Source organism: Abramis brama (assembly GCF_963993115.1).
Source record: "Abramis brama genome assembly, chromosome: 25".
Classification (NCBI taxonomy): domain Eukaryota; kingdom Metazoa; phylum Chordata; class Actinopteri; order Cypriniformes; family Leuciscidae; genus Abramis; species Abramis brama.
This window is the reverse complement of record NC_139987.1, coordinates 19,563,896-19,588,748: the sequence shown is the minus strand read 5'-3', so window position 1 is coordinate 19,588,748 and position 24,853 is coordinate 19,563,896. Positions and strand designations below refer to the sequence as shown.

Here is a 24,853-nt window from a genome sequence, read left to right as displayed (position 1 = left end):
CAGATGGATTATAATATGCTTATGTACCGTCAGATAAAATCCTGCAGGCGTCGGCGCTTTCTCCGTTTATGCAATAAATGCACATCCTTGAATGAGCGCGGATTTTCTAGCGCATTTACTTGAACTTCATAGGCAATATATGGTTTAACCCATTTGAGAGGCGGACAAAATCAGAATTTAAAATGGACTGAATAAGCTCTCTGCGAACTTGACGAGCCGATGCCGCGCTGACGGACCATAGACTATAAAAAAGTGACTGACATGTATGCACATAAATCACTGTCACACACATTCTCAGAGTAATATTAAGTTACTGCCAAGGCCGGACTTACCATTGGGCTTGACTGGGCTCAAGTCCATGGGCCCCGCCCAATAAGGGGCCCCGCCCGTTTACGTTTGATTTTTTCAATAATATGTCAGTCATTTAATTTTTCATTTTAAGTTTGTTGATTGGTCTAGCATTGTTACCTGGCCCTGCCCTGCAATGAAAAATGTAATTTAATTAGCTAAATTAAATGTCAGTCATCTTGAGGTTTTACGCTCACATGAGGTGGTTTTTCAGGCAATTCGAAAAAGGAATATTTCGCAAAACTGCAATGGAAACAGTTTTTGCGCATTTACAGTCACCTGAGTTAGAAGACGCGGTGTGTTTGAGGTCCATGTATAGCTACGCAAATAATAATAATTTTATATTATTTAATTATAACATTTAATAGGCTATATTTAGAAGACGCTTTTATGCAAGAAAGGAACAAAGCTGAGTGTGGAGCGCGCACTGCATGGCACGGAGGCGCGGCCGCGAACACTTGCATTTTCCTATCAACAGTGGAAACAACTTAAAATACTCTATCATTTCTGGTCATACAGAAAATAATAATACATTATTCCCAACTACTTTTATTTGTGTAAACTCACAATAACAAGAAAACGTTGTGCTTTTGTAAATTATTTTATTATTATTATTAAACTTTATTACAGACTCACAGGTCCATATAAAAAACAAGACAGTACACACAATACAATAAAAAATAAAAAAACTTCAGAGGAGACAACTATACCAATGCTTCCATAACTTGGACTTATACCGTGTAGTGCTAAACTTGATGCTGGTCAATGCCATAATTATGTAATTCTCTGAGTTATTCAGCCGACATATAAATTTGTACTGCTGGCACTGCACCAGCGTGGTCTTCTCAGCAGAATTCTCAGTGCATCATTGTAAGCTACCTGGAGTTTATGCAAGCTAGCTTTGCTGAAACTAGACCACAAGTGTGCATTGTGTAGAGGAGTGCAGTATGCTCTGAACAAAGCAACTTTCACTCTATCTGTGCACCCACCAAACTTGCGAGCCAAACTATTCGCCTGAGCATATAAAGAACGGCATTGCCTGTAAACATCAAGGTCATCCTTCAACTGGTCTGTAATGAGATGCCCAAGATACTTGTATTTGCTCAAAACTCTCAAGGTATTACCTGCCAATTTAAAAGGAGGAAACATTAGACATTTATCCTCCTTTGTTCTGCAAATCATCACCGCACTCTTGTCTGTATTAAATTTCATGTCATGAACAGTTCCATATTCAGAGCAAACATTAAGAAGCTGTTGAAGACCAGCACTGCTAGGACTGAAGACCACAAGGTCATCTGCATACATAATATGATTCACTAAAGTGTTGCCTATCATACACCCAGTGTTACACGAATTCAGGCAGACAGAGAGCTCATCAACATACATGTTAAAGAATAGGGGAGAGGATTCCACCTTGTCTGACCCCGTTCCTGACCCCAAAAGGGGCAGAAACACAGTGGCCCCATTTTATAAACATAGACTGGTTGGCATACCAGTAGGACAGAATTCTCACAATACATTTAGGTACACCTCTCTTACTCATTTTGTCAAATAACTTGTAGTGATTGATGCGGTCAAAAGCTTTTGAGGCATCAATAAAACTCATTAAGACTGAGGTGTTCTTATCTCTATACGTATTAACAATTTCCTTTAAGGAATATATTGCCATATCTGTGCCATGTTTAGATTTAAAGCCAAATTGGTTGTCAGTAGAGGGGATAATGTCCACAATTCTGCTCAACAGGATGCTTTCAAAAACTTTAGACAATACACTGGCAAGGGCTATTGGTCTGTAGTTATCAGAGCAACCAACCTTACCAGACTTGTCCTTGATCACCGGCACAAGCAAGACAGATATCATTGTATCTGGCAGGAAACCATGAATTAAAAAAGAATTAAAACAGATACCAAGAAGGGGGGCTAACCTCATGCTGGCATATTTAATGTGCTCAGCAGAGATGTGATCCGACCCGCTTGCTTTATTATCTGCTAACTTATTTATAGTGCGTGATACCTCATGTGAAAAAATTGCCTTAAAATCAACACACTTAACATTGTCAGACATATAAATATCACTTTTAACACAATTAAACAAGGTCCTGTAGTGCTGTCTCCACATCTCAGCAATATTCTCAACACCTGAGATACCATCTACAGTACACGGGGGTGGTATACTACATTTGTTAAGACCCTTTACCTCCTTCCAAAAATCAGTAGTGTTGTTATCCATTACCTTCTCGGCCATAGATTCTGCCCTCATAGCTTGCTCATTTTTACAGATAAATCTGACAGCATATTTATACGCTGCATTAGCATTTTTCTTTTGTTCAAACAGCGGCCCTTGCCTTGGTCTGCCAGCCAACACCCAGGATTTAAACGCTAACTTAGCTTCCTCATGATATCCGGCCACATACTTATTCCAGCCAGGCCTCATTTTTATGAAGGACTAAAATAAATAAATAAATAAAAGTAGAAATAAATAAATAAATGCAGAAATAATAGTGAAAATAAATACATTTTGGTAATATAAATGGCTATTTCTGTATTTTTACATGTATTTATTTATTTATGCATTTCTATGTATTTATTTATGTATTTATACATTTATTTATATATTTATGTATTTATATATTTATTTATTTATATATTTATACATGTATTTATTTATACATTTATTTATTCCTACATTTATTTATTTATGTATTTCCACATTTCTACATTTATTTATTTATGTATTTCCACATTTCTACATTTATTTATTTCTGTATTTCCACATTTCTACATTTATTTTTCCCTGCGCATGTATGCTAATTGACCAATGGCTAAGCCACGCCCCCAAACGCGATGAGCCAATCACAGTACACATAGCTAACCCAATACACTCGGACATTCTCTGCTTCCTCGTCCATTGCAATGCATTGCGGTTATCAGTTTTCATTCGTTTTTATGTTTTTTCTTGTCATTTTGGCTTTTAAACAGCGTGTGTGTGTGATTTTGGTTGGGTGACAGTTGTAGGTTACAGTTTGACAAGAGTTTACAGTTTGACAAAAGCACAATGTTGTGTTTTACACAAATATAAGTAGGCTAAACACTTTGCAGTTTTAATTATGTCCTGTATGAACAAAATGGAGTATGTTTTTATGTTTCCACTGTTCGATCGCGCCCGCTCTCTTGACACACACACACACACATTCCAGCAATGCAATCTTGACATCGCAGCCTGTTCATTATTCTGCGCTCACACCAAACGCGAATAGAGCGTCAAATTCGCGCGTATCCGCGTCTAGTTCGACGCTTGAACATTTTGAATCCAAAGCGAATAGGACGCGCGTATAAAGCGAGCGTTTGAAGCGAAATAGCACCAAACTATAATGTTTACACTGTGAACTGTAAATCTTTGTTCTGGACCTTCTCAACAATAAAATTATTAATATAACCCTCCAATGCATATTTAAGGCCCTTTTGGTGACATCGAGATGATATATAATCTTTCTGTCTCCAAAAAATCATCAATTGCCTCCTGTGAAATGTCTCCTACTGTGACAGCTGCCACAGCGCCTGTTACCGAATGTTGACTGTTTGTCCGAGTGAGTGGAAGGGGCGTGGCTTAGCCATTGGTCAATTAGCATACATGCGCAGGGAAAAATAAATGTAGAAATGTGGAAATACAGAAATAAATAAATGTAGAAATGTGGAAATACAGAAATAAATAAATGTAGGAATAAATAAATGTATAAATAAATACATATATAAATATATAAATATATACATAAATATATAAATAAATGTATAAATACATAAATAAATACATATAGAAATGCATAAATAAATACATACATGTAAAAATACAGAAATAGCCATTTATATTACCAAAATGTATTTATTTTCACTATTATTTCTGCATTTATTTATTTATTTCTACTTTTATTTATTTTTCGTTCTGTCATTTTTAGTCCTTCATACATTTTACCCCTTTTGTTTTTCCGTTTAAAATAGGGTCTACTGCTTTCATAAAGGGCTCTCACAACATGATCATATAGAGAGATTTCCTCCCTGTGCTTCCAGTCATTACAGGTAGGATCACTACACCTGATTGCATCACTGGGAAGACTGATTTTACTCAATAATCTATTTGTATCAGCATAATAGCCAGCAATATCCTCCCTTGAAAGGGTAGACCAGTCCAAAAATTCAGTATTACAATCAGCCCTGGCCCAGACGCAGTCCTCGACAGTTGAAGGACAAAACACGAAGAGGACCAGTCATATGAGTGAACTAGTAAGTGCTCGCAGCACCAGTAGACCCACTTCTCAGCTCAGCAGACAAAACAGCATTAGTCAAGACAGCCTTAACCCCGGTAGCACCCGCCCGGCGCGGCTCAGAGTAGGCTATCGGCGGACAAATGCCCCGTCCGGCCAGAGCTCCGGATTGTACATTTCTCTGACCTCATGACACTCAGCAGAGACTTTAAAAGAGCTATATCTGCCGTTGCCATTACCGATCCGGTTGCATGACACCACACGTCCAAGCTTTTCACCAAGATAACCGGAGAGAGCTTCCGCATCCAGATCAGGTGCGAATTTATGTAATCCATTATGTGCATTTCTCTCTATAGGCGCGTTTACTACGAATATGGCGATCGTTAACTTCATCTTTGCCAGACACTGACAGAAAACACTATTTTATAAATAAAAATCAGTGTGTGCGAGAGTAGGCGGCTGCAGTGAGGGGAGGAGTGAAAAAAGCGCAGGCAAGACGGACAGTTCTCTCTTCTCGCAATGGATCTGACACCTGTGAGATCAAAGATGGATATCGCGGGATTCACGATATTCACGCTCGTGCACGGTGTTGCTAATAAACTGGATGTAATTTAAGTTCTGTTGCTTTTATATTAAAATAAATAAAATGAACAAGACACCCAAAGTACTTGTTATTTAATTCCATTCCAAATACATGTTTATCAATATTTTTTTCTTTAATACAGACATATGTGTTTTTATTTATTTTATTTTTTTATAAAAATTCAATTGCATAACCCAAAGAGATCGCACTGTCAGATAGTTTGGGAATATTCACACATAAAATATACACATAAAACATGATATTAGAGTTTTAAATTCAAACATTTTAAAAGAGAACAATACATCACAGTTGTTTAAACCAATGAGCATTAAGCTGTGTCGTCAGCAAGTCGTTTCCCATCATGCTTTTGATCAGCGCAGTCAGTGGAGAGCAACTGCGCTCGGCTGCAGAATCCGACACATCCGCCTTGCGATCGCGAGAGATTTTTGACATACGTCAGCATGACATCAGAGCAAGGCGGACCGCACTCGGACACATTTCTAACCGGCATGCATCTCGCGCTGATCACCGGTGATCGATTCTGCGCAGATTTTGCTCATCTCAAACAAGCCTAATGACACTGGTAGTGACGATTCTGTCTGACCAATCAGTGATCTTCAGTGTTTTCACGTCACATTTTAGTATCGGTACGGTACGCTTGGAACCTCAACAGAGGTGGTACCATTTAAAGCGAGCCGAAGCGAGCCGTACCGTACCGTACCATGCAGTGGAAATGCGCCATAAGTGAGCCGTACCGAACCGAGCCGTACCGTACCATGCAGTGGAAAAGCGCCAAAGCGTGCCGTACCGAACCGAGCCGTACCGTACCATGCAGTGGAAAAGCGCCATTAGAAGCAAACACACTCACCAGCTTGGTCTTGACAGTTCTGATGTTACCTGCAGCTCCAGTCCCAACAACAGACGTGCCTGATTTCTTCTTCGGCCCCGAGATGGCTGTGCGCGCCCCGGGTTTGGCACCAGCAATGTAAAATAAAAGAAAACAATCAGACGCACTTTCATGATCTCCGTAAACTGGAGCGCGAGAACTGAAACAAAATATAGCCTATGTAGGCTAAAGCTTGAAATGTCCACTTTAAAACGAACAAATTCGAATCGAAAGCTAATACCTTCTGATTAATCCGTATGAAATGTGCATTTCTCTCTAAAAGCGCATCTGCTTAACAGCGGAGATGGCGATGTGATTTTAGCCAAAGCAATAGTTTATTAATAATATGAATGGCTCTTCTCATTCAGCACTGCGGGAAAAACATCAATTCCAGGTTCTAATTTGGCCTTTGAAAACCAGTAAAATCGACATGTTTTCCATATTAATTTGTGAATATTTTAAATGTTTAATGAAGGGGCAAAAAGTCATAAACAAAAATCTGAAAATTCGTCGATATTTACTTTTTTTGCGCAGCAGTTGGTGTAGCCAGTTCAAATTAAAATGTTGGTGTTCAACTTTGCGTTTTAAAAAGACAACAACCGTTCATTTTTCGTTTTTCAATTACGGGTTAAAAAAGGAAAAACGAATGGACACAAAAGTAGCCTACATGGATCGTTTGGACAGAATACGAGACAGAGTTCTTTATTAAATTCATAAAAGAAACAATAGGCTAATTAGCCTATAGGAATACTGGATTCTAAATCTCAAAGAAATGCCACGATCAAAACATATGTTTTCCAGGTAAATAAGTGTTTTATTCTCATTCTGACCAAGACATTTGTGCATTGCAATAAACTTATGATCACTTTGAACTTTTTTAATCATTATTTATTTATTGGAAAAAAACTTTTTCAAGCTTCAATCGGTGGTCATATAAACAAATTATTACGTTTTTTTTTAACATGTAACACTGTCTATGGTACCAGTCACCTTTTGAAAGTAGCTTTGCACTTCAAATAACGATTGGATCGATTATATTGTTATGCCACCAGATGACGACAAATGACTTTTAAAAAACATTTGTCATTGAATTGTTCATTCAGGAGATTCGTTCAAAAATGCTGATTCATCTATTGAAACAAGTGCATTTGATTGAGGAATTGAATCATTCATTCAAACCCAAGTTTTTTTTATATATTTTTTTTTTATAATTCAGATTAATTAAACATTTTTAATAGACTTCAGTAATTAACATAAATTATGTTATTTTGTTTAGTTGTTTGTTCAGAATCGTGATCTCTATTTTTATTCTCAGTTTATCCAGAATTGTGTAGCTCTAATACATAGCTTGTGTATGTATCATTTTGTTCTATTTAAAGTAATGTATAGAAGGTAGGGCCCGAAAGTGACTCAAGCCCAGGGGCCCCCACCACCCTAAGTCCTGCCCTGGTTACTGCATAATACATTTTCAACTAGCAGAATAGTACAGAATCACGATACACAGTCTCACTTGTAGCCATGTCTTTTAACTATTATACTATTTCGAAGGGCAAAAACAGAACATTTAATTGGCTTTACATCAAGTGTCACTTTAGCGCGAGGCCCTGTGCAGTCGCAGACTTGGTACTGTCAATAGCATTACCCAGAGCTGTTAACAGCCTGGGCTAACTTGATCACGTCGAGCTATTTGGGCGTGATTTCTCAGCCTCTTTAGGACTCTTTGCCCATTTTCTGTTATCCGGGAGTGACGCAAGGCCAATGGGCCCCGCCCACTTTAGGCTTCAAAAATGCTCTTCAGAAACCTACGGGTGACGTCACGGACACTATATCCACATTTTTTTTACAGTCTATGGCACAGAGACGTCACCAGGTTTTTCCTGCGTAGTTTAGAGTGACAAATCGTACCAGCGTACTTTGAAGTCAAAATGCGTATCCGCTACGCAAAATGCGTACAGGTTGGCTGGTCTGCTAATATATATTCCTTTATTTTATGGAATATTCTTTGATTTTAGAGTTGCACATATCTTTTCAAAATGTATACATTTGCTCTTAATTTCATGTTATCCTCTCCATAATGTACTTTAGAAACTAAATCTACTCATTTAAAACTGGGGATTCTTGCTTTCTCCAAAAAAATATTGCATTAAAAGCTGTAATTCTCAGCATTCTAAATAAGTATACATCATCTTTATTAAGTAGCATAGGTCCTATACCCAAAACTATATTTTGTATCTTTATATATTTAAGTTTCTTAAAAAAAATCTTCCCTGAATTAGGCTACTTCTGTTCACTGAAGTACTTCTGTTCGCTAGAAGTTCACTGCAACTTATCCAACATCCTAAAGATAAATTATTATAATTAGAAGATATTTCTAGTGTTATAAAATATCGCATATTAATTTTCCAAGCAAAATGGATACATTTGCATGACTTTCTAACATTTACAGATGGAGAATATAACTGTAAAATGTAAGTTTTGCACTGAGGGGAAAAAAAACATGTCACAAAGGTATAAAATAGCACAAAATATACGCTGTTTGATGGTGGATCGATATGATCCATGATCGACCTCTAGGGCTGCTTCAGAAACGCGTGCACACGCAATTATCTATGCTGCGTTCCAGTCCAAAATTGTCATGCCCTTCACTCGCTAACTTCCCTCCGTCTCGTTCACTCGGATGTACATCATTGCTTACGTTGCACGAGTGCCCACTACTGCCGGAAACTGCAATGTGCTGAACTGGAACGTCCTAAGCCCTTGAATCAGCTATGGAGTTGATTTATTATTTAATTTTTCCCTTTAAGAATTTGTTTAATGCAGCATCCAAATGTTTATGTGTGTTTGGGTTGTTTTAAATAAAATAAAAAATATAGTCAATATATCATAGAGTTGTCTGTGTGGTGGTGATTAGACAATCTTTGGCGACGTCACAATCGTACTGCATTGTGGGACATATAGGTGCCTGAAGTGTACATTTGAAGTAGACTCGCTCCCTCAGTCAAAATCGAGGGAACGAGGGTCTGTCCATATAAACTTCCCTCGTCCACTTCACGAAGTGGAACGCACTTCAAAATGGCGGCAGGGATTCCCCCGAGGGGAAGTGCTTATAGACTAGGTCGATTTTCAGATAATGTGACACCCTTGGGCATTTTTTAGTAAAAGTTGGCAAACAGACTTTTCTAAGGGTATTTTTTCTGCTGAATCCATTTTTGCTGTTTGCCAAGCTGTATCTCTTATGTGAAACTCAGTAGAGCGCAAACTTCAAGATGACCTCTAAAATGTCAGGAAATTCTATATTTATAAACTTTACATCATGCACGACATCAATTAACGAGAAAGTTTATTTAGGTGGGAATTAAGATACTTGTATGTGACAATGATAATTGCATTATTTCTCATTGTAATCATGAAAATATCTGTTTTTCTCCTTATTTCAAATGGACAAACAGAATATCTAAAATGCGAGAGTCATTTGTTTGGAGTCACATGCATACTATTGTCTTTGGATCAAAGTGTGTGAATTGAGTTCAGAGTTATCCAAGAGGTTTTTTATTCTACTTTCTACTTTCTATTACTTTCTGCAGTTATTTCCACACATCGTATTTTTCATCAGAATTAATTTTTATATCCAAAGAGCGACATGAACCAACACAAAATATTTCCAGTTGTGGAATTGTACCCATGAAGTTGGTCAGATTATAAGATCACCAATTATGGAAGCTGTGTGTAGTTTGAAGCCTGACCGGTCAATGTCATTGGATACTTGCATTATATGCCAAGAATCCAAGAAAGATAAGCTATACAATGCGACAGAACAGGGCCTTTTGACACTAAAAGCAGCTGCACAAAGTAGAGGCAAGCTTCACGAATCCTCAACACAGAGAAGCAATTGACAGAGTGCTTCTTGTCCAGAACACAGAACAGCACGTGGTCTGGCACCGCTTGTGCTATGCGTTCGCGGTATCCCCATCCAGAGCGCTGGTCTCTGCATGCGTGGATAATCAACGAATAACCGTTGCTTTGCCAGAAGGGGTCGTGAACACGATCACGCAGTCTAGAGCTCCTTCTACGAGAAGACTCTACGCGTCTAAATGGTCAGTGTTCTCCAAATGGTGCGCTACAAAGAGCCTGGACCCACGCACATGTGGGGTTTCGCGGGTGCTCTCCTTCCTTCTAGAGCTGTTGGACAAGGGCAAGTCCCCTTCCACGCTCAAAGTTTGCGTTGCGGCTACTGCAGCGTTCGCAGAGTCGACGCACGGCCGCGCGATAGGAAGGAACGAGCTCATCATCCGCTTCCTTACAGGAGCCAGGAGGATGAACCCCCCGCGACCCCCTTCGGTTCCTATTTGGGATCTTTCTTTGGTCCTAGAGGCCCTGAAAGCATTTCCCTTTGAACCATTAGAATCCGTGGACCTAAAATACCTTTCGCTCAAGACCATTTTTCTGATAGCTCTGTCATCAGTAAAACGCGTGGGGGATCTACACACGCTATCCGTTAGTCTCGAGTTTGGACCAAATGACTCTAAAGTCATCCTCAAACCGAGACATGGCTATGTCCCCAAAGCGATTGGCACTCCCTTCAGAGCGCAGATCATCTCCCTGTCGGCTCTGCCAGCATCCGATAGCGAGGGCGGTGAAAACCCCGTCAGGGCGCTGAGAGTTTACATCACACGCTCCGCCGCCTTCAGGCGTTCTGAGCAGCTCTTTGTTTCGTTTGGTGGGCGCACCAAGGGTCTCGCTGCCTCGAAACATAGCCTGTCCAGATGGATAGTGGACGCTATCGCAGCAGCTTATGCGTCAAAACACCTGCAGTGCCCTATGGGCATCAGGGCCCATTCCACTAGAGGCATGGCCTCGTCGTGGGCTTGGTCCAGCGGGATTTCTGTTCATGACATTTGTATGGCGGCAGGCTGGGCCTCCCCCTCTACATTTGTTAAGTTTTATAACCTGGAAGTTCCCGCCTTGCAGGCTAGACTTTTATCAGTCTAAGTGGTGTGTATGTTCTGCCCAGTTTGTTCGTGTGCAGGCTACTCTCACGTGACTATTAGCTCTTCTGGTTGAGCTGTACTAAGGGCGATATTCTCTATACATAGACCGGCGGAGCCGCTCTGTATTTCCCTATGAAGTGCTTATGTACATGTGCTGGCCCGCGTTGCTGGCCGCCTTTTTCCCACATGTTTTGTGTTCCCCGGGCTTCCCTGGGACTCATGCAGTGGATGCTCGGCGCGCACAGCGTTGACAAGGGGTTCCCGTAGCGTAAGCAACTTACGCAATACGAGAGAACCTCTCATAAGAGAACGTACTTGGTTACCTAACGTAACCTCGGTTAGTCAGACTACTGTTTGGAATTGATCAGCTGCAACTGCGCCCTTAAGATGTATGAGTGCACGATGTAAATGTAAAAAGTCTCGTCTGCGTTGCTCTGCTGCATGCAAGTGCAAGACAAGTGATGCAGAATGTAGCAGTTGCTGAACTGAATAAGAGCACTGCTCTGTGTTGTTGTGATCATATTGGAGAATCTTGTTGTACCATTGTTTAAATAACATTACATTTTATATGCCATGCAGTTCATGTTTTAGTTATTATTCAGCTAATGTTATGTCCAACTTTATAAGGTAATTTTAGGCCAAGTTTACTGTGTTTATTTCCTTTATGTTCAAAGCTAATGTTAGTGGTGTGACACATTACCGTGATATGTTTTGGTAATTTGTTAATTTGTCTCAATTCTTAATATTTACAACCAATCTTTCTGAGAATATCTTTTTCATAAATAAACCAAAAGAGAATTTAGTTTGGTTAAATTTCTAAAAGTAATAAACACTCTTAACATAATGTAATAGGATGATGGTTTAAGATATAGGCCTTTTGCTGCCACCAGCATGATGTTGATGTTCTTACATGGACATACTCAAATACACAAAATTACAAGTCAGTGTTTACCAGAAATATTGTAAGACAGAATGACTAACTTGTTCTGACTATTCTGTTTGTTTCCTTTACTCAATAAATGCTATAGCACAATAAAAACAGTTTATCTTTGAGCCAGTGCTGAGAAATTTGCTCATTTTGGCGTATGAGGCGGTCATCTTGGATTTTGCACTCTACTGAGTTTCATGTAAGAGCTTGGCAAACAGCAAAAATGGATTCAGCATAAAAAATACCCCTAGAATAGTCTATTTGCCAACTTTTACTCAAAAATGCCTGAGGATTTTTATTTAGGCACATTTTTGTGATTTCAACCTGGTCTATTAGGGAAGTTTGCAAGTGCGTGTCTAAAAGTGGACTGGAACGCAGCACTAGACTTGATAAACCTGGATCAAATTAGTGAGATTGCGTGAACTTCAATTACCTTTTATGGAACCACTTTAGCCCCAACTTATTTGTTAGGCTCATTCAAGTCCGGTTTTGGATTTTAATCCCTGCTTTTCTAAGCGTCTTTTATGGAACAACCCTCTGATCAAGAGTTTTGTGCAAGCAATTTAAGATCGCGACTCTTGTCCCAAATATAGCAGGCTTCATTCAGTGATTGAAACAAATTCATTAACATTAATTGAAGTTTTACAGTATAGAACCGACATTGAAAGCTCCGAGCGAGCTGTGCTAAACATGGAACTTTTCTGTTTAACGTTAAATAAAATGAGGCACACAATTCCGAGAAATGTGACAACAAATAACTTTTTCCCTGAGGTTCATAAAAAATAAAGTGCTATTAAAAAAGAAAAAGGCTACTTACATTCTTGGTGCTTGTATTAAAAAAAGGAAGAAAAAAAGAAAGAAATTATTGTCATTATGCCATGCTCATTTGGGTGCACATTTTCGAGATGTGACCTCATGTTGCTAGTGGTCGAATGGTATACTAGCTGTATCTTACATAGCTTGCATACTACTTTATCTCGCGGCTCCACAATTTTACCTTCAACCGACCAAAATCCAAATGGCTTTTTAGATTTTGGGGGGTTAAAATCACTTTCTCTGCTGCGGTCGAGTTGGGCTCTGCACTTTCTGCCATCTTCCATTAGTCAACTTTCAGCAGTGACGCTGTGCTAGACAGTGCCGACAGTGCGACTCGTGTGACCTGTCCCTGACGCCTCACGGCAACGCGCCCACTCGCAAAGCAAACAGCCACGCCTCTGCTTCCGCGGGTGTGTTTTTCCATATTCGAAATTCACATTCGAATATTAATTTTCACGTTCGAATTTCTGTTTTTTAAAACTATTCGAATATATATTCGAATTTAGAATATTCGTTGACAGCCCTACTCTCTATTGGTGGATCCTGTAACTCTTCTTTTTTCCCACGCAAGCTCTGAAAAGCTGTGTTGTCCTCACTGCCATTACCAGTGAAGAAATCTATGGAGAATGAGTTAGCAGATATTACTAATCACAGCTTGGGTTCTTCAAAACACCATGGCATTTTGAACATTGATTGAACCAGCTTGTCTTTTAAAATGTCAATTAAAATCATACAAAATAAATAAATAAAATAAAATAAAATGAAGAACCAGAGGCACAGAGAGTGAAAACGCCTAGGGTTTACAAAGAATGGTGTGAAAAGGGAAAAACATCCATTATGCGGCAGTCCTGTGGGCGAAAATGCCTTGTTGATGCTAGAGGTCAGAGGAGAATGGGCTGACTGATTCAAGCTGATAGAAGAGCAACTTTGACTGAAATAACCACTCGTTACAACCGAGGTATGCAGCAAAGCATTTGTGACGCCACAACACGCACAACCTTGAGGCGGATGGGCTACAACAGCAGAAGACCCCACCGGGTACCACTCATCTCCACTACAAATAGGAAAAAGAGGCTACAATTTGCACAAGCTCACCAAAATTGGACAGTTGAAGACTGGAAAAATGTTGCCTGGTCTGATGAGTCTCGATTTCTGTTGAGACATTCAGATGGTAGAGTCAGAATTTGGCGTAAACAGAATGAGAACATGGATCCATCATGCCTCGTTACCACTGTGCAGGCTGGTGATGGTGGTGTAATGGTGTGGGGGATGTTTTCTTGGCACACTTTAGGCCCCTTAGTGCCAATTGGGCATCGTTTAAATGCCACGGCCTACCTGACCATTGTTTCTGACCATGTCCATCCCTTTATGACCACCATGTACCCATCCTCTGATGGCTACTTCCAGCAGGATAATGCACCATGTCACAAAGCTCAAATCATTTCAAATTGGTTTCTTGAACATGACAATGAGTTCACTGTACTAAAATGGCCCCCACAGTCACCAGATCTCAACCCAATAGAGCATCTTTGGGATGTGGTGGAACGGGAGCTTCGTGCCCTGGATGTGCATCCCACAAATCTCCATCAACTCCAACATTTCTAAAGAATGCTTTCAGCACCTTGTTGAATCAATGCCACGTAGAATTAAGGCAGTTCTGAAGGCGAAAGGGGGTCAAACACAGTATTAGTATGGTGTTCCTAATAATCCTTTAGGTGAGTGTATACTGTCTGTTAGTCAGCAAAACACCTGGTTAGACAAAAAAAAAAAAAAAAACATTTGAAAATGAACTGATCATTTGATCAGTTAACAATTATATTTGAACACTGGTGTGTAATAAAAAAAAAGAATGCTTATGATTATTATTTTTTATGGTCTATGATTACTCTTTTCAAAAATATTTTCCATTTATCAATCAATTTATGAATCTAAATGATCCATTATATATTTTCATGTCATATACTCATATTCATCTATTCTATTCAGAAATTGAGTTCAACTCCGCTCTGAAAATGTACGTCTAAATTTTGTTGCCACTTCTCCAAAAGTTGAGACATGCTACTTTAAGAAGTCTGGATTAGTTTTGATGAAAGGGCTCGTTTTAGAAGCTGTTTCTCTTCAGCCGAGAGCTTCTCTGGAAAATGTGTAACGAAGCGAATGATCAGGTCGCCTCTCTTGGATGGGTTGTTGGCTAGTGGCATTCCCTCCCCGGTCACAACGTTGGTGTACTGAGGGCCGTAGTGCAAAGAAATTAAAACGAAACTGTCTTAAATATGAACTTTGTTCAGGAGTTCTGCTGAGTAACATATAAACGTGCTTGTTAAAAAAGATAAATGTTTTACTCACTGCACAATGTCATTAATGGGGATGTTGAGAAGCCTGCCATCTAGTGTCTCAATTTCTACTGAGAAACCAGTCAAATCCTGTAGAGTTACCATATATTCTGTTTTACGGTGTGTACTTTACTCTTAACACCTTTTACTTATTTATTTATTATTCTCAGGTAAGGTAAAGAAAGTCAAATCTGACCTAAACCGCAAGCATTCAAAAGGTACTTACAATTTGGTCAGAAGACTCCTCTGTGGTTATGTTCTCATTAAAAGTCTTCCAGCATCATAAATCTAAGTCTCAGTAGACAGATTTTGTAATCAATTAAATTTCTTTTAATTGGTTACTTTTCTTTTTATAAAGGCGAATACAACTTCATCGTTTAAGTATACAATACAATAATCACGTTTTGAATCAAAGGTGTAGTATACTCTGGGCTCTGGGCTTCTTATCTTCTGCTTGGGGTTTCTTGTCCTCAGCTCTGGGCTTCTAGGCGTCGGGGGCTCTGGCGTATCAGTATCCCAAGAGGCAGTCAGTTCATCAGTCTTTTATACTCCTTGTTTACAACAGGCATTTGGTTGACACTCCTCCAAAGTTTCCCAGATCCTTCTCCAGGCAGGTGCAAGCGGTCCACCTCTTCATGTCCTTGAACTCCAGTAAACTCAACTAAGATGGCTGAGTTCATTTACAGCTCTAGGAGTCTAGCGCACACACATAATCGCACTTTTCTGCTCCTCTTAACATGGGTTGGCACAGTCACATAACCAATTACTGTACATCTATGCCAAAACAATATAAGCCATCTTTTACAAACAAAATAAATAACAACATTGAATGCAATGCATTATATCCAATACATTGGCTAAATATGTGTAACAATAAAGGCATTTATAATAAACAAGGAGGCAGGTAATTGCATTTTCTTGATATTATACAACAATTCAAAGACATAAAGTTAGATTTATGAAACTTAAACTGACAATTAAATTAAAAAAAATTACATTTAGAGTGAAACTATTCATTTTTAACATGTTGGTCCAACTGAGACCCCATCACATATTCAGCATGAAAACTAGACAGAAAAGATGGAACGCCTCTCTGGTCATGATCTATTAGAGTGTGAAAACGACACTCGGTTACTAACGTAACTTCGGTTCTCTCTAGAGAGTGAACGAGTGTTGCGTAAGTTTAGCTTACGCTACGGGAAAACTCCTTTTCTCGAGAATACTGCAGCAAGCAGACCTAGGCGAGACAGCTCGCGCGCCTATTGGCTTCTCTGCGGCAACTGCTGCAACCTATCAGCGTGTCAGACATGACGTCAGCGCCAATGAGAGGCTCGCCTCGCGCTATATCATGGCCCGCCAAGATGGGTGTGGCCTTAGCTGGGTGGGTGTGGCCTATAAATACCCATCGCTCAGGTTGCACTATGATTTCAGTCGACTGGAAGCGAAACCATAACACAGCACAAGCACGGCAGGCTACGCAACACTCGTTCCCTCTCTAGAGAGAACCGAGGTTACGTTAGTAACCAAGTGTCGTTCTCTTACGAGAGTACTCTCGTGTTGCGTAAGTTTAGCTTACGCTACGGGAACCCTATGTAAAACGCTGTGCGTGCTTAGGTTCCAACACTTATGTCCCAAGGGCAGTAGCCCGGGGCTCATGTATAAGTGGAACGGTTGCAACGGCATAACAGGGCGGGACAACTCGGTATTGTGAGATAGGTGTACACACATATATACAGTTAAGCCAGTATATCAACCTTGAAACTGCATAAGCCCACAGGACGTTGCAGCATATCAACAGTCCAATCAAACTGAGTTGGGTAGACAATGTTAATATGGTATAACCAGACTGAGAACAGCCTGGCCTGTAAGGCGGGTACTTCTAGGTTATAAAACCTTACAAATGTAGACAGTGGCCTGTCAAATGGCCTGCTGCCATACAAATGTCATGAAGTGAGACCCCACTTGTCCATGCCCACGACGAGGCCATGCCCCTAGTCGAGTGGGCCCTAACCCCCAAGGGACAATTCAGGCAATTGTTCAACTAAGCCGACACAATAGCAATAGCAACTATCCATCTGGACAGGATCTGTTTCGAGATGGCTTGCCCTTTGACGCGGCCACCGAACGAAACGAAAAGCTGCTCCGTTTGCCTAAAAGCAGCAGAGCGCTCCACATAAATCCTTAAAGCCCTTACTGGGCAAAGGAAGTTAACCCCAACCTCACTGTCGGACACAGGGAGCGCCGAAAGGGAAATAACTTGCGCTCTAAATGGAGTCGCAAGCACCTTCGGGATGTAACCATGCCTTGGTTTGAGGATGACCTTAGAGTCATTAGGCCCAAATTCCAAGCACGTAGCGCTCACTGAGAGCGTGTGTAGGTCGCCCACCCGTTTTACTGAGGCTAGCGCCAGCAGAAAAGCAGTTTTGAAGGACAGGTACTTTAGCTCCACCGCGTGTAATGGTTCGAATGGTCCACCTTTCATGGCCTCTAGGCAGGGCCGGCCCGCGGCATAGGCGGAATAGGCAAATGCTAGGGGGGCCAGAATGAGTGAACGAGTGATTTTTTTTTTTTACTTTTTTTTTTATATAATACTATTTTAAATTAATTCGAAATACTACCAAATAAAGCAAAAAAAGTCTGGCTCATCAATCTTCCCCGGCCCAGCGAGTGCTTGGAGTGCGTCAGAAACAGAGCGCGCGCGATCAGTTGTTGGTAATTTGTTGTGTAGCGTGCGCGACGCCGCATCCAATGTAGACAGCATTGCTTTTGTTAACACACACTTTTGTTATCTCTCTATTAGTGCTACTTGATCTAAGTGCTGCATTTGACACTATTGACCACAACATTCTTTTAAATAGACTCGAACATTATGTTGGCATTAGTGGAATTGCACTAGCACGGTTTAAATCATACTTACCTGACCGTTATCAGTTTGTAGCAGTAAATGAAGATATGTCTCATCGATCACAAGTTCAGTATGCGTACCAAAAGGCTCAGTACTAGGACCATTGCTGTTCACTCTGTACATGCTACCATTAGGAGGTATCATTAGGAAACATGGAATTAGCTTTCACTGTTATGCCGACGATACTCAGCTGTATATTTCTTCAAAACCCAACGAAACTTACCAATTCACAAAATTAACAGAATGCATAGCTGATATAAAAAATTGGATGACCTGTAATTTCCTACTACTAAATTCAGAAAAAACAGAGATTCTAATTATTGGACAAAAAACTTCTACACGTAATAACCTAGAATACTGTCTAACACTTGATGGCTGCTCTGTCAAGTCTTCGTCATCGGTTAGGAACCTGGGTGTGCTCTTTGATACCAATCTTTCATTTGAAAGTCACGTGTCTAGTATATTCAATTCAATTAAATTCAAATTTATTTGTATAGCGCTTTTCACAATACATATTGTTTCAAAGCAGCTTTACAGAAAGTGCATTTCAGTAATGTACATAGAAAAATACAGTTAGTTAATCATGTATTAATTTAGGGCATAAACATATCGCCAGCGTCGAGTCGTCTCTTCACAGGCGTCGAGTCGTCTCTTCAGAGGCGTCGAGTCGTCTCTTCACAGGCTTCGAGTCGTCTCTGCACAGGTGTTGGGGCATCTGTAGTTTCCATGGGAGGCTGGATACAAACTGGAGCTGACGATCTGTATTTACCTCGGGACTAGCGTCCCAAGATAACAACAGAAAAGCAGATGGGAAATAATTAGCGTAGCTGCAGTTCATAATATTAATGCATTCAATCTGATTCAACTGTAGTATAAAAGGTAAGTATTATGTGAATGCTTGGCTAAAGAGATGCGTCTTTAATCTAGTTTTAAACTGGGACAGCGAGTCTGAGCCTCGAACAATATCTGGAAGGCCATTCCAGAGTTTAGGAGCTAAATGTGAAAACGCCCTCCCTCCTTTAGTGGACTTAGATATCCTAGGAATGACCAGAAGCCTCGAATTTAGTGATCTTAAAGAGCGCGATGGATTGTAGGGCGATAGAAGTTCCGTTAAATACCCAGGAGCTAAATCATTTAGGGCTTTATAGGTCATTAGTAATACTTTGTAATTGATACGGAACTTTATAGGTAACCAATGTAGAGATGATAGAATTGGTGTTATATGATCATATTTTCTTGACCTAGTAAGAACTCTAGCAGCTGCATTTTGGACTAACTAGCTTGTTTATTGAGGATGCAGGTCAACCAGCTAATAAAGCATTACAGTAATCTAGTCTCGAGGTCATTAATGCATGAACTAACTTTTCTGCATCAGAAACAGATAGCATGTTACGTAGCTTAACATATGAAATATGATTTTCGAAAGACAAGTTGCGGTCTAATATAACACCCAGGTCTTTTACTGTAGTGGATAAAGTAACAGGACATCCTTCTAAATTAAAGTTGTATTGTAAGAGGTTTTGTTGGCAGTTCTTTTGACCAATAAGTAATACCTCCGTTTTATCTGAATTTAATAGCAGAAAATGACACGTCATCCAGTATTTTATATCTTTAACACACTCTGTCAATTTAGATAATTTATTGTTTTCATCTGGTCGTGATGAAATATATAATTGAGTGTCATCAGCATAACAATGGAAATGAATTCCATGTTTTCTTATAATATTACCAAGTGGCAGCACATATATTGAGAATAGCAGAGGGCCTAACACAGATCCTTGCAGCACTCCATAGTTTACTGACGTTATCTTCAATTTTTCCCCATTTAAACAGACAAAATGGTAGCGGTCTGATAAGTACGATCTAAACCAGCTTAATGCCTGTCCATGAACACCAGTGTAGTTTTGTAGTCTATCTAAGAGTATTTTGTTGTCACATGCCTGTCCTGTCTTGTGCTGCACATGGGTGTTTTGTTATTTTGGGCCATGTGCTCATGTCATTGTCTGATCCCTCCCACTTGTTATCTGATTATTGTTTGAGTTCTTCCACCTGTTCCCTCCTGATTAGTTTCCCTTTATAAGTCCCCTCTTGTTTGCAGTCTGTGTCGGTACGTTGTCTTATGTTTCCTGTTCTCTGTGATTCCCCAGTAAGTTCATGTTCTGTTTTTGGTTTTGTATTTTCTAGTTATGATCCCCCCCCCTCGTGGGTTTTGTTTTGTATTTGTTTTTCTTTTATAGATCTCGGGGACCTGCGCAGCTACATCGAGAACACGAGCACCAGGAAAGCAGTGAGTGCGCACCTTACCTTTACCTGAGGTAGCGTGGACATGCCGGACGATGGAACTGCCGATGTTCACAGCGTCGCGTTCCGTCTTGCGTAGAGGGGAGAAGCGGTTCCGGGTGGAGATCTCGAAGGCCGGGAGGGGCGGAGAGGTCCTTGCTCTGGTCCTGGCTCGCGTCTTCCGCTGTGGAATCACCCAGGGTCCATGGTGTTGTGTCGGCGCCTGAGTGAACGAAGCCAGGGATGATCGCGTCCTGGCTGCTCGGGTCGTGTGCAGAGAAACACACGGAGTAGACGAGGTCAGAGTCAAAAGGTTACTAACCACTGACTTGTGAGCATCGGCGCGTGATGTTTCAAGCGCGGATCGCCGATCTCGCAGCTCGGCCTGTCTCTCTAGTAGGTCGTGAATCTGCTTCTCCACGGACTCAAGCTCTAACTGCACAGAATGCAGCTCGAAGGTGTCCTCACCTGCACTCAAAGGTAACGTTAGACACACATCCGTTATATTCGCCATTATAGCAGATGTGCTATAATGAATTATAGCTTTCAGTGATACGGGTGTAAATAAGACGATCGATAGGCGCGACCACGCGTGCAATGCTAGCGGGCTAAGGCTAGTAGCGGAAGTTCGGAAGGTTGGATATAAGTAGCGATATCAAAGCAATCCGATTGTTTTTTAAAGAGAATAGTATTCCAGATATGTTCACACGCTATAAAAATGAAAATGTTTGTTTGTAAAAGATTGTAAAGAAGAAAATCACGGTTTCTGAATTAATTCGATGGAGCTCCAAACACAACATGTCGCGACGCATGACGCATGATAGCCGACATTACATGATGACGACATTACATAGTATATGTAAAACCGCATTCTTCCATCTTAAAAATATATCTAAATTACTCCATATGCTCTCAATGACAAATGCAGAACAATTAGTTCATGCGTTCATAAAAAAACGCAACTTGATCCTACAGAATTAGTCAATTACAGTCAATTGCCGATCTCGAATCTACCTTTTCTGTCAAAGATATTAGAAAAAGCAGTATCCTCACAACTGTGTTCCTTTCTTGAAAGAAATGATATCTGTGAGGATTTCCAGTCTGGATTTAGACCGTACCATAGTACCGAGACAGCTCTCGTTAGAGTCACAAATGATTTGCTCCTATCATCCGATCGTGGCTGTATCTCTCTATTAGTGTTACTTGATCTAAGTGCTGCGTTTTACACTATTGACCACAACATTCTTTTAAATAGACTCGAACATTATGTTAGCATTAGTGGAATTGCACTAGCACGGTTTAAATCATACTTATCTGACCGTTATCAGTTTGTAGCAGTAAATGAAGAGATGTCTCATCGATCACAAGTTCAGTATGGCGTACCAAAAGGCTCAGTACTAGGACCGTTGCTGTTCACTCTGTACATGCTACCATTAGGAGGTATCATTAGGAAACATGGAATTAGCTTTCACTGTTATGCCGACGATACTCAGCTGTATATTTCTTCAAAACCCAACGAAACTTACCAATTCACAAAATTAACGGAATGCATAGCTGATATAAAAAATTGGATGACTTGTAATTTCCTACTAGTAAATTCTGAAAAAACAGAGATTCTAATTATTGGACAAAAAACTTCTACACGTAATAACCTAGAATACTGTCTAACACTTGATGGCTGCTCTGTCAAGTCTTCGTCATCGGTTAGGAACCTGGGTGTGCTCTTTGATACCAATCTTTCATTTGAAAGTCACGTGTCTAGTATATGTAAAACCGCATTCTTCCATCTTAAAAATATATCTAAATTACGCCATATGCTCTCAATGACAAATGCAAAACAATTAGTTCATGCGTTCATGACCTCAAGGCTAGATTATTGTAATGCTCTACTGGGTGGTTGCCCTGCACGCTTAATAAACAAACTACAGCTAGTTCAAAACGCAGCAGCTCGAGTTCTTACCAGAACCAGGAAGTATGACCATATTAGCCCGGTTCTGTCAACACTGCATTGGCTCCCTATTAAACATCGCATACATTTTAAAATATTGCTGATTACTTACAAAGCACTAGATCCCAGAGGTCATAGATCCTCTTCTTAATATCATTAATTCGTCTTTGTCTCTAGGATACGTACCAAAAAACTTTAAGCTGGCTATGATTAAACCTCTTGTTAAAAAAACGCAACTTGATCCTACAGAATTAGTCAATCACAGGCCGATCTCGAATCTACCTTTTCTGTCAAAGATATTAGAAAAAGCAGTATCCTCACAACTGTGTTCCTTTCTTGAAAGAAATGATATCTGTGAGGATTTCCAGTCTGGATTTAGACCGTACCATAGTACCGAGACAGCTCTCGTTAGAGTCACAAATGATTTGCTCCTATCATCCGATCGTGGCTGTATCTCTCTATTAGTGCTACTTGATCTAAGTGCTGCATTTGACACTATTGACCACAACATTCTTTTAAATAGACTCGAACATTATGTTGGCATTAGTGGAATTGCACTAGCACGGTTTAAATCATACTTATCTGACCGTTATCAGTTTGTAGCAGTAAATGAAGAGATGTCTCATCGATCACAAGTTCAGTATGGCGTACCAAAAGGCTCAGTACTAGGACCGTTGCTGTTCACTCTGTACATGCTACCATTAGGAGGTATCATTAGGAAACATGGAATTAGCTTTCACTGTTATGCCGACGATACTCAGCTGTATATTTCTTCAAAACCCAACGAAACTTACCAATTCACAAAATTAACGGAATGCATAGCTGATATAAAAAATTGGATGACTTGTAATTTCCTACTACTAAATTCTGAAAAAAACAGAGATTTTAATTATTGGACAAAAAACTTCTACATGTAATAACCTAGAATACTGTCTAACACTTGATGGCTGCTCTGTCAAGTCTTCGTCATCGTTTAGGAACCTGGGTGTGCTCTTTGATACCAATCTTTCATTTGAAAGTCACGTGTCTAGTATATGTAAAACCGCATTCTTCCATCTTAAAAATATATCTAAATTACACCATATGCTCTCAATGACAAATGCAGAACAATTAGTTCATGCGTTCATGACCTCAAGGCTAGATTATTGTAATGCTCTACTGGGTGGTTGCCCTGCACGCTTAATAAACAAACTACAGCTAGTTCAAAACGCAGCAGCTCGAGTTCTTACCAGAACCAGGAAGTATGACCATATTAGCCCGGTTCTGTCAACACTGCATTGGCTCCCTATTAAACATCGCATACATTTTAAAATATTGCTGATTACTTACAAAGCACTAGATCCCAGAGGTCATAGATCCTCTTCTTAATATCATTAATTCGTCTTTGTCTCTAGGATACGTACCAAAAAACTTTAAGCTGGCTATGATTAAACCTCTTGTTAAAAAAACGCAACTTGATCCTACAGAATTAGTCAATCACAGGCCGATCTCGAATCTACCTTTTCTGTCAAAGATATTAGAAAAAGCAGTATCCTCACAACTGTGTTCCTTTCTTGAAAGAAATGATATCTGTGAGGATTTCCAGTCTGGATTTAGACCGTACCATAGTACCGAGACAGCTCCCGTTAGAGTCACAAATGATTTGCTCCTATCATCCGATCGTGGCTGTATCTCTCTATTAGTGTTACTTGATCTAAGTGCTGCATTTGACACTATTGACCACAACATTCTTTTAAATAGACTCGAACATTATGTTAGCATTAGTGGAATTGCACTAGCACGGTTTAAATCATACTTATCTGACCGTTATCAGTTTGTAGCAGTAAATGAAGAGATGTCTCATCGATCACAAGTTCAGTATGGCGTACCAAAAGGCTCAGTACTAGGACCGTTGCTGTTCACTCTGTACATGCTACCATTAGGAGGTATCATTAGGAAACATGGAATTAGCTTTCACTGTTATGCCGACGATACTCAGCTGTATATTTCTTCAAAACCCAACGAAACTTACCAATTCACAAAATTAACGGAATGCATAGCTGATATAAAAAATTGGATGACTTGTAATTTCCTACTACTAAATTCTGAAAAAACAGAGCTTCTAATTATTGGACAAAAAACTTCTACACGTAATAACCTAGAATACTGTCTAACACTTGATGGCTGCTCTGTCAAGTCTTCGTCATCGGTTAGGAACCTGGGTGTGCTCTTTGATACCAATCTTTCATTTGAAAGTCACGTGTCTAGTATATGTAAAACCGCATTCTTCCATCTTAAAAATATATCTAAATTACGCCATATGCTCTCAATGACAAATGAAAAAAAATAAGTTCATGCGTTCATGACCTCAAGGCTAGATTATTGTAATGCTCTACTGGGTGGTTGCCCTGCACGCTTAATAAACAAACTACAGCTAGTTCAAAACGCAGCAGCTCGAGTTCTTACCAGAACCAGGAAGTATGACCATATTAGCCCGGTTCTGTCAACACTGCATTGGCTCCCTATTAAACATCGCACATTTTTTTAATATATTGCTGATTACTTACAAAGCACTGGATCCCAGAGGTCATAGATCCTCT

At 40.0% G+C, this 24,853-nt stretch overlaps 1 protein-coding gene and 1 long non-coding RNA gene across 3 annotated transcripts in view; one reads left to right on the top strand and one right to left on the bottom strand.

Annotated features, from left to right (window-relative positions):
• The window catches only part of LOC311076893 (dnaJ homolog subfamily B member 13-like), a gene marked incomplete at both ends in the record, with an annotated part of 174,302 nt that overhangs the window by 95,974 nt on the left and 53,475 nt on the right, over positions 1–24,853 (top strand). The window lies entirely within an intron of this gene.
• Positions 18,510–23,187, bottom strand: LOC311077015. Of its 2 annotated transcripts, none has more exons than XR_014604729.1 (3): positions 20,649–23,187; positions 20,351–20,549; positions 18,510–18,822 (listed from the first exon to the last, which is right to left on the bottom strand). It is a non-coding gene; the product is annotated as an uncharacterized lncRNA (long non-coding RNA). The 2 variants fall into 2 exon arrangements; XR_014604730.1 differs by having other exon boundaries at positions 20,357–20,549.